Source organism: Citrus sinensis, chromosome 6, assembly GCF_022201045.2.
Source record: "Citrus sinensis cultivar Valencia sweet orange chromosome 6, DVS_A1.0, whole genome shotgun sequence".
Taxonomy (NCBI): domain Eukaryota; kingdom Viridiplantae; phylum Streptophyta; class Magnoliopsida; order Sapindales; family Rutaceae; genus Citrus; species Citrus sinensis.
In genome coordinates, this window is record NC_068561.1 from 7552517 (window position 1) to 7561826 (window position 9310).

Consider the following 9310-nt stretch of genomic DNA (forward strand, 5'->3'; position numbering starts at 1 on the left):
CTGAAAATCAACTTGCGGATATCTTTACAAAACCTCTTAGTGAAGAGCATTTTATAAAGATAAGACATGAGCTTGGAATGATGAATGTTGAATCTTAATTCATGTTTTACTACATGGCTTGATATGTTTGTTATCATATGGATTTATGCTTTATGAATTAGATAACTTGATATGCTTGTAAATTTAGGATTTTATGATTTTGTATTTCATGCATTAAATGGCTTATTGAAAAATTTTAAGTCTCAAAATGATTTAAAATTAATCAATTTTTAAGGTCGGAAATGAAATGGTGTGTGTAGTACAAGTATAAGAGCTAGAAAATATTCCATTTCTATTCATCTGGAAAAACATTTTTTTTATTGATCTCTCTCGGGACAAATTCCGGATAACCGGATTCTCAATCCGGAAAATCGGATTAGCTTTGGTTGCTCTCGGGACAACATTCAGACAACCGGATTTTCAATCCGGCAAACCGGATTTGCTAAGCTTCATCTCTGCCTCATAACCGGTCTACCGGATCTTCAATCCAGAAAACCAAATTTGGAAGCCAACTCTCTACCTCACAACCAGTCTACCAGTTAGCAAAACTGGAAAGTCGAATTCGCGTGCATGCTTGCTGGAACAAAACCGGATTTTCGGTTCAAGACAATCCAGAAAACCGAATTTTTTGGAGGCTTTTGAAACCGGCCAGCTGGTTAAGGAAACCGGCAAGCCGAATTGCCTCTTGCTGCTCTCGGGTCCATATCCGGTTTACCGAATTTCAAATTCGGAAAGCTGGTTTCGGCTTTCTCCAATTCTGCCCGCTAACCGGCTTGCCGATTAGGAAATCTGGCAAGCCGGATTCGTGACCCTTTTAAGCTGTTCATCCTCTTCCTCATGCATTTGGAAAACTGGTTCTTCATCTCTCTAAAAACCATTCTCATTCTCTCTCTTTTTCATGCCAAAATCCTTCATTTTCTATCATTTTCACATCAAATTGAATCTAAAAAATCATTCCCCATCTCATTAAGAACTCAAAACCATCCTTGGAATTGATTTTGAACATCTAAATCTTTAGATCCCATTTTCAACCTAGGTTTTGAGCCATTTTTTCTCTCTCTAGATTTCTCTCTCTCAAGCCGTTTTTGATCCAATTTTCTTCTCCAAATCACTCTCAATCTTCATCATCATCATTCTCCTTATCCTTTTTAACTCAAAATCAACCAAATCTAAATGTCAAGCTCTCGGCCGGTTCGAAGAAAAGGCAAAGAACCGGTTCAACCATCCACACGGCCACGGGAAGCAAGGGGCACCTCCAGTCAATCCACCTTTGAGTCCATTCATTTTCAGAACAAGCAACACTTGATCAAAAGATTCCAACAAAACTTTTGGACTCGTGAGGTACTCAACACTTTCTTTATTTTACCGGATGTTTTGCATACTCTCCAGATTAGTCATAGAAATCTATTTCAATTGTTGGGAGATGTTGGTTGGATTGATGCATTGTTGATTGAGGAGAATGTGTATCCCGACTTGGTGAAAGTATTTTACTCGAATATGGATTGTTCCGCGGAGAAAGAAAATCGAGTAATCACCACAGTTGGAGGAGTTTTGATTGAATTTGATGATTCGGAGTTGAACTCCATCCTAGGATCTTCCGATGATGGCCTGGACATTTTTTCTCTTAGGAAACCTCTTGATATTGATGACTATGTTCATGTTGATGTCGTTCGTAATATTTGTCGGCGTAGTGATCTTTCTGTTGAAGATTGTACCATTCATTTCCGTACTCAGTGTCTTTGTCTTCAAACTCGTTTTTTGCTTCGTATCATCCAGTCCCTTGTACTTCGTAGATCAGGACATTTGGATGAGGTTTCTCACATGGATGTGGCCATGATTGACTGTATTCTTAGAGGTCGCCCGGTGTACTTGGACACACCTACATTTCATTTACTGCATTGTGTGTTCTTTTATTTTCGACTCTATGGATGGTTATTATGCTTTTCGGTTTATGCATTTGTTTTGGATGATATGGATTTGTTGTGACTATTTATGTTGGATGTTATGGATTTGTTTTGATTGATCATTATCGATTATATGAATTTTCTTATGCTTATGGATATATATATATATATATATATATATATATATTTTACTAATGTGCTTATGTTGCGATTTTGATGGTTGATAGGGGGAGCCTTTATTCTTTTTTATGATGAAGGGGGAGAATGATTTAATATGTGTTATGAAAATATGCATGTATCTAGGGGGAGCATGTATGCAGGGGGAGTTTTTGTTAAACAATTTTCAAATCATTTTTTTTAATTTGCATTGATTAAGGAGGAGCTTTTTCATAATAAGATTAAAGTTTTTAATGTGTTTTGTCATCATCAAAAAGGGTGAGATTGTTAGCCTATATGGCTATAAATATTGATTTTGATGATAGCAAACCACATGTATTTATTAAGTAAAGATTTATGAATTGTGCTTTTATAATAAGAAAATGATGTTATGGAATTAAAGCATTTTGGACTAAAATGAAAGTAATTTCAAAATCTTTGATAGTGTTTTAAATTTCAGATTTGGACCTATTTGAAACTATTTAAATGTTTTAGGTCATTCTATAATTTCACAAAGTTTGGGTGAAATCATAATTTCAGAAAGTTTTGGGATTAACGAAGCATTACTTAGAAATTCTGAAATTGGATTTATTTGCAAAGTTTCATAACGTTTTGGGTCATACTACAGTTTTATAAAGTTTTGGGGTCAAACTAAAAATTTAAGAAACATTTCACTGTAGCAGGTTACTGTAGCAAGCGGCTATCCAGATTCTGAAAGCCAAAAATCCGGATACGGGCAGTAAGCGTCCAGAATGAAAACGGCTTACCAGATTCCGTAACCGGCAAGCCAGATAGGCAAAATTCAAAATTTTGCCTTAATGGTAACATAAATCCGGCTTACTGGATTCCATAAACGGCAAACCGGATACGCCTGGAATGTGAGTAACAGCTAGTTTTTGAGCTCAAACTATAAGAACTCAAATCCAACTCATTTTGAAGCTCTCCAACAAGCAAAAACAAAAAGCACACGGGATATCTTGAGCCTTCAAACATGCAAACTACATACATTGAATCATTCATTGTTCTTCATCTTTGAATATCTACTCATTGAGTGAGTTTCATTGTAACTTTCATTTCTTCATTTCAATTGTAAGAATTTGAGTGTGTGAGACACTTGAGTGAAGAGATTGGGAGATAATTTCTTCGTTGTAAAGGTTTATTGACACATCGAAGTCAATTGTAATCGGTTGAAGCCTCTGAAAGGCTTGGATAGTGAAATCCTCAAGCTTGGATTGCTTGGAGGCGTGGACGTAGGCGGGGATTGCCGAACCACGTAAAAATCCATGTGTTTGTTTCTCTTCTCCTTTACTCTTTAATTATTGTGCCTTTATTAAACTTATTGCTTTCAATTTTTATTAAGGCATTAGATTGTTTGTTGTGTGGATTTGCTAGGATAATTTTTAAATTTCCAATTCACCCCCCTCTTGGGTTGCACACTTATATTTCAGAAACTTCCGATGGTAATGATGATGATCAAGGCTCACAAACAAAACCGGTTCCACCAGTTCCTTTGGTTTCTGAAAATTCTTCAAAACCTTCCTCTTCACCATGGTTTACATTTGATGACATTCCTCGTCATAAATGGCAGGCGCTGTTGAGTGTTAGAAAATGCATATTTATAAAGGAGAAAACCATCATTTTACATTTCAAGTCTTACTAACAACCCTTACTTTTATGTTTTTAACATTCTTGTGATTTAATTACATGTGTTTTATTTTAATTAAGTAATTTATGTATTTTAGGGGCATTATAGTCATTTCACAATAAAGCAGAGATCAGACGGTAAAACGGACATCACTTTTGAACTCAGGACGGTCGAAAACCTTAGGAAGAGCATAAAAAGAAAAATAGCACTATTCACGTATACGGTACTGTATACGTTACTGTTCACAGCACTGTTCACATAGACAGACCGATGACGTGGCATTGACCGATGATGTGGCATTGACTGATGAGGTGTCACGATCTTGTTGGACTAAAATTCTTATGTACTGTTGATGGTGACGTGGCAACATATCAGTAGACGAAAAATCTCGCGTACGGTGCATGCATCATACAGGATTATTTTCAACCAAACCGCGTTACTGTTCATCCAGGTCAAACCATGTTACTGTTCATCCGCGTGGTCAAACCGTGGACTGTTGACTGATGACGTGGCTCAATCCTGAGCGTCCAAACTATTTTTAATCCAATGGCCATGATTTACTCCATGTATCTATAAAAAGGGGGCCTCTCCCCCCTAATTTGATATCTCTGAATCCATTTTTGGACTCCATTTTTTGTAATTCCCTCTCCATCTTGTATTTTCTTCGTATTTTAATAAATTCCCATTTTGCCCCTAGTTCAATTATGAGTGGCTAATTTTCTTTCAAGCTTGGGTTGAAGGTGAAGTCTCAACATGTGTCATGGGCTTAATTTGGTAAATTTATTTTCTCTTCCCCTCTAGTTTTTGTGGATGTTTTGACTTCTCGTTGACAAATAATACTAATCTTGTCTAGTACCACCTTGGTTTCACCGGCCCTCTAGTACAAGGTTATTATTATTTGGCACGATAAGCCCTTAGCACTATATTGATTAGAGCGTGGTTCATGAGGTGTGGATTCCCCCCTCATGATTTAATTGGTATTAATAAGGAATATTTAGCCCATGATGCATGTTGATACGGATCCAGATACCCAAGTACGTCATTTCAATAGAATTCTCTTCAATTGATTCTCGCCATTTCAATACCAATTTTAGAATTTATTCTCGCCATTTTAATTTAAGTTTTAGCATATTCCAAATCATTTCCACCACAAATCCAATCACCCATTCACAAAATTAATTCTACACAATTAAAATCCACCTCCTCGTGGGATTGACACTCATCACCATTGATCTATACTATAATAGATTCGTGCGCTTGCGAGTACATTAAAATTTGCACAACAAGTTTTTGGCGCTGTTGCCGGGGAGGTAAGTAATTTTAATTCATAGAATTAATTTTTGTGAATAATTTCTTTAATTGTTTTCTTGTAATTTTTTTTATTAAAAAAAGAAAAAAGAAAAAAAGAGTGAATTTACATTTTGAGCTAAGAATTTTATTTATTTATTTTCTCTCTTCTTTAAAATTCTGTAATTTAATTTTGAATTTATTTTTCTTTGTAATTTTTTTATCTTATTAATTTATTTTTATTTAATTTATTTCACGTATTTGTTTTTGTGTATTTTTATAGTAAGGTTGTAATAGCGCAGTAAGGTTAGTATCGTAATTTCTCCCTCTTCTTTATTTTTATTTGTTTTGTTCCCATCTTTATTTATTTTTTATTTATTTTGCATGCATGGTCGTAGGTCATTATTACCTAATCTTGAACCTATAGACCTTGAACTAGAAAAAACACTTCGCACGCACAAGAACGTTAAAAATAAAATGGATTTACAAGCACCACAGGAGAGGCCATTTAAGGACTATTTTAGTCCCTTAGCTAATTTAAGCACATCATGCATAAGATACCCAAATGTAGCTGCTAGGAGTTTTGAACTAAAACCTAGTGTGCTAAATTGTCTCCCAACATTCTATGGCTTAGAAAATGAGGATCCATATAATCATCTGAATGATTGTCATGCTATTTGTCAAACTTTTAAATACGAAAATTTTTCAAATGATGATGTAAAACTCAGATTATTCCCATTTTCTTTAAAGGATAGAGCTCGTTCATGGTTAAATACTTTGCCTGCTAATAGCATTTCATCATGGGAACAAATGGTAACAAAATTTTTGAATAAATATTTCCCAGTACATAAAACTAATGCTATTCGCAGGGAAATTTCGGAGTTTACCCAGAGAGAGGACGAGCAATTTTTCGAAACATGGGAGCGATTCAATGGGCTACTCTTGAAGTGTCCACATCATGGGTACGAGAAATGGCACCAATGCCAATACTTTTTGGAGGGATTATTGCCGAATGTGCAAGAATGGCTAATGGCAACGAGTGGAGGAGAGCTAATGTCAAAAAGTTCATTAGAGATTTGGGAGTTCTTCCAGCGACAAGCAGATAATTCCCAACAACGGAGTCAATCACTTAGGACTACTAGAAGAATTAAAGGAGTGAATGAGGTTCAAATTGGCGAGTCAACTTCGGGAATCAAAGAAGTCAAGGAGATGGTTGAAGGTCTTGCTCGACAAATAGCATCGTTATCGACTGCTAAATCAACAGAGCCACATGACCATGACTTATACTCAGATCAAGCCAATGCTATAGGTGTAATGAGAAAACCATCTAATTACAACCCATACTCCAACACATATAACCCTGGATGGAGAGACCACCCCAATTTTTCATGGTCTCAAGGACTCCAACAGAATGGACCAACAGCTCCAGCTCCACCAATGCAACAAATTCCTCAAAATCCTCAAGCCTCTCAGCCCCCATTTAGACCATACAATCAGAACCAGAACTACACTCAGCCCAGACCATGGGAGGATGCATTCCAGAATTTCAGGAATGTTACTCACTCCACGATTGAGCAACAGAACCGCACCATTGATGGACTACGAAATGAGTTGAGAGCAGGCTTCAACTCACAAGCTCAATCAGTTTCAAGCCTCGAGAAGATGGTGGGACAACTTGCTTCTTCAGTTCAGACCTTGGCAATGACTGTTGAGAAAGGCAAGTTTCCAAGTCAACCAGTGCCTAATCCTAAAGGAGTATATGAAGCAAGTACCAGTTCACCACAGCAGCATGGAGAGGTCAAAGCAGTAATGACCTTGCGAAAAGGAAAAGAAGTTGACAACAAAGTGGAGATGCTGGTGACAAAAGAAAATCAAATTGTACCAGTGAATGTTGAGGACTCATCACCAGAGGAGAAAGAAGAAACCAACCCACGAGAATACGTTCCCAAAGCTCCATTCCCCCAAAGGTTAGTTAAAGGCAAGAAGGGAAAATCCACAGGTGAGATTCTTGAAATCTTCAAACAGGTAAGTGTTAACATCCCTTTGCTTGATGCTATTAAACAAGTTCCATCTTATGCCAAGTTTCTTAAAGACCTTTGTACTAAAAAGAGAAATATGCATGTTCAAAAGAATACATTTTTAACAGAAAACGTTAGTTTTATACTCCAACATAAAATTCCTTTAAAATGCAAAGACCCAGGCTCCCCTACTATTTCATGTAGCATAGGGAACCACACAATTGAGAATGCTTTGTTGGATTTAGGAGCTAGTGTAAATTTGTTGCCTTATTCTGTATTTGTGAAACTTGGACTTGGAGAATTACACCTAACTCCAGTGGTGTTACAGCTTGCAGATCGGTCCACAAAAATATCTCGTGGTATTGTGGAGGACGTGCTTATCCAGGTAGACAAGTTTTATTTTCCTGTTGATTTCATTGTAATTGACACTCAACCAATACAGGATTCAAGGAAGCACATCCCCATTATTCCAGGCCGACCTTTCTTGGCAACTGCGGATGCTCACATTCAATGCAGGATTGGAAATATGCAGTTGTCCTTCGGCAACATGACTATGGAGCTGAACATCTTCAACATTGCCAAACAACCTCACAATGCAGATGATGGAATTGTTGATGTGGATTTAATTGAAACAATAGTTGATAACACTTTTCTTTCAAACCTCAGTGATGATCCTTTACAAACATGTTTAACTCACTTTGGTTTTGATTTTGATATTGACAGATCGGTCGATGAGGTCAATGCCCTACTTGACTCAGCACCATCCATGGACACTAATAAATGGAAGTCAAGAGTTGAACAACTAGCACCATCAGAGAAGAAACTCATTCCATCATTAGAATCACCACCGAAACTTGAGCTCAAACCATTGCCCAACACTTTGGAATATGCATTTTTGGGAGAAGAAAGCACTCTGCCGGTAATCATCTCATCATCCCTCAATGGCGAACAAAAAGGTAAGTTGTTGGATGTTTTAAAAGAGCACAAAGGGGCATTAGGATGGACCATAGCAGACATTAAAGGTATAAACCCAGTAGATTGCATGCATTACATTCACCTTGATGAAAATGCTAAAACTACTAGGGAGATGCAACGTCGGTTAAATCCTAACATGAAAGAAGTTGTTAGAACTGAAGTCCTTAAGCTATTAGATGCAGGTATCATTTACCCAATTTCTGATAGTTCATGGGTCAGTCCTATGCAAGTTGTCCCCAAAAAGTCAGGAGTCACAGTAGTTGCGAATGCTGATAATGAATTGATACCCACTAGAGTGACTACAGGATGGCGTGTATGCATTGATTATAGGAAGTTAAATTCTGTCACACGTAAAGATCATTTTCCTTTACCATTTATTGATCAAATGCTTGATAGATTAGTAGGCCATGAATTTTATTGCTTTCTAGATGGCTACTCAGGATATAATCAAATTCCCATAGCATCAAAAGATCAAGAGAAAACTACTTTCACTTGCCCTTTTGGCACATTTGCATATAGGAGAATGCCATTTGGATTATGTAATGCACCTGCTACATTTCAACGATGCATGTTAAGCATTTTTTCTGATATGGTTGAAAGATTCCTTGAAGTCTTTATGGATGATTTTTCTGTCTTTGGTGACTCGTTTGATCAATGTTTACATCATCTAACACTAGTTCTGCAGAGATGTATCGAGAAGAACTTGGTCTTAAATTGGGAGAAATGCCATTTTATGGTAAAATAAGGTATTGTTCTCGGTCACATCATTTCGAGTAAAGGTATTGAGGTTGACAAAGCCAAGGTGGATCTCATTTCTAATCTTCCTCCACCCAAAACAGTCAGAGAAGTAAGATCTTTCCTTGGGCATGCTGGTTTTTATAGACGTTTCATTAAAGATTTTAGCAAAGTTTCTAGACCCCTATGCAATCTACTTGCTAAAGATGTACCTTTTGTCTTTAATGATTCATGTCTTGTTGCGTTTGAAAAATTAAAGCATTTGTTGACATCATCACCCATCATTCAGCCCCCGAACTGGAGCTTACCATTTGAGCTCATGTGTGATGCATCTGATTATGCAGTAGGAGCAGTATTAGGACAAAGGGTTGATCGAATTCCTCATGTTATTTATTATGCTAGTATGACATTGAATGATGCACAGTTGAACTATTCAACTACTGAAAAAGAAATGCTAGCAGTAGTGTTTGCATTAGAAAAATTTCGATCATATCTCATTGGTTGTAAAATAATTATATTCACGGATCATGCTGCTCTTAAATATCTTCTCA

At 36.8% G+C, this 9310-nt stretch overlaps 1 non-coding gene across 1 annotated transcript; it reads right to left on the reverse strand.

The window, feature by feature from the left end:
- Positions 1–5892: 5892 nt before the first annotated feature.
- Positions 5893–5996, reverse strand: LOC127903628 (small nucleolar RNA R71). The gene has a single exon (XR_008056337.1). It is a non-coding gene; the product is annotated as a small nucleolar RNA R71 (small nucleolar RNA).
- Positions 5997–9310: the final 3314 nt, after the last annotated feature.